General features: G+C 33.9%; 1 non-coding gene across 1 annotated transcript; it reads left to right on the forward strand.

Annotated features, from left to right (window-relative positions):
* The first annotated feature begins 1,160 nt into the window (after window positions 1–1,160).
* TRNAS-ACU (transfer RNA serine (anticodon ACU)) lies at window positions 1,161–1,234 on the forward strand. The gene has a single exon. It is a non-coding gene; the product is annotated as a tRNA-Ser (tRNA).
* Window positions 1,235–2,095: the final 861 nt, after the last annotated feature.

Consider the following 2,095-nt stretch of genomic DNA (forward strand, 5'->3'; position numbering starts at 1 on the left):
GGCGCAATCGGTTAGTGTGTTCGGCTGTTAACCAAAAGGTTGGTGGTTCAATCCCACCCAGGGACGTAATTGACCTTGTTATCAGATTTTGGTGATATTTAAGTAGACAAGTCAAAATTTCAAACCCCCTCTTATGGTGTAGGGTACCTGGCCTTCTCTGATGTAATCAGAGTTAGATTTGATTAAATGATTTTATAAAAAAACAGATAGGAAGCACAATTTAGCAGTGGGTTGCAGAGAAAAAGAAAAATGCTGGCGGAAAAATCAAATTGAGTGATTAAACAGCTCTTCATTTTCTGGCTTTATTTTTATGCTAACAAATTTGTTCTCTGAAAAGTGTCCACAAAGCCAAGTCTCTGATTTACACCTTTGTAGGGATGGTTTTTCACCTATTACTAAATTAAACTTGCTTCACTGGAAAGACAGCAAGATGCATCCTCATTTCAATGTCTACTGAAATAATACAGGTTGACACCAGGAAACATTAACGCCACTGCATCCTTGCTGCTTTCTCATGTGGAAGTCTGTTTAATGTGAAAACAAGGTGATATCTAATTAGCACACAGGTAATGAATTAAGAAAATCTTTATTTAAGGGTGAAGATGTTTCTCACAAAATCGTTGCCCCAATGCATCATTGAAATTCAAGCTGGAAAGATGATTTTAATATATCACTTGTACATTTTGTATTGCTCTTCTGGTGACAATATAGTTTGTTTTTGTCAATTACCATTTTAATAATAGGGTAAAGAAAATTAAGTGGATTTTTGAAAGAAAACAATACTGTCAATATACTATTAAAACAAATTAAAATGGTAAAAGTTATTGTACTTTAAGTAAAAATAAAAGAGCTAAAATATCAATCCCAGTTTTGGATTACTTTAATTAAAAAAAAATGCATATAGCAGAGGATAGTTTCAATCTGCCTACCTCTGGGTTATGGGCCAAGCATGCTTCCATTGCAGTACTCTGCTGCACATGTAAGTGCAAGAGATCCTGAAGCACTCACTCATCATGGGAAAGTACTAATGTGTTTCTTCGTTGGTTGATTTAAGAAACATCTTACAAAAACTCTCCAGATTATTGACTTTTTAAAGTTTTTCTAGGAAACGTTCTAGATGAATGCTTATTAGCCTTTGTCAGTATGCACTTTTGCAAAGTGTCTCTGTGGCACAATCAGTTAGTGTGTTTGGCTACTAACCAAAAGGTTGGTGGTTCAATCCTACCCAGGGACGTAATTGACCTTGTGATCAGATTTTGGTGATCTTTAAGTAGACAAGTCAAAATTTCAAACCCTCTCTTATGGTGTAGGGTACCTGGCCTTCTCTGATGTAATCAGAGTTAGATTTGATTAAGTGATTTTATAAAAAAACAGATAGGAAGCACAATTTAGCAGTGGGTTGCAGAGAAAAAGAAAAATGCTGGCAGAAAAATCAAATTGAGTGATTAAACAGCTCTTCATTTTCTGGCTTTATTTTTATGCTAACAAATTAGTTCTCTGAAAAGTGTCCACAAAGCCAAGTCTCTGATTAACACCTTTGTAGGGATGGTTTTTCACCTATTACTAAATTAAACTTGCTTCATTGGAAAGGCAGCAAGATGCATCCTCATTTCAATGTCTACTGAAATAATACAGGTTGACACCAGGAAACATTAACGCCACTGCATCCTTGCTGCTTTCTCATGTGGAAGTCTGTTTAATGTGAAAACAAGGTGATATCTAATTAGCACACAGGTAATGAATTAAGAAAATCTTTATTTAAGGGTGAAGATGTTTCTCACAAAATCATTGCCCCAATGTATCATTGAAATTCAAGCTGGAAAGATGATTTTAATATATCACTTGTACATTTTGTATTGCTCTTCTGGTGACAATGTAGTTTGTTTTTGTCAATTACCATTTTAATAATAGGGTAAAGAAAATTAAGTGGATTTTTGAAAGAAAACAATACTGTCAATATACTATTGAAACAAATTAAAATGGTAAAAGTTATTGTACTTTAAGTAAAAATAAAAGAGCCAAAATATCAATCCCAGTTTTGGATTACTTAAATTAACAAAAAAATGCATATAGCAGAGGATAGTTTCAATCTGCC

Source organism: Pseudophryne corroboree, chromosome 5 (assembly GCF_028390025.1).
Source record: "Pseudophryne corroboree isolate aPseCor3 chromosome 5, aPseCor3.hap2, whole genome shotgun sequence".
Lineage (NCBI taxonomy): Eukaryota > Metazoa > Chordata > Amphibia > Anura > Myobatrachidae > Pseudophryne > Pseudophryne corroboree.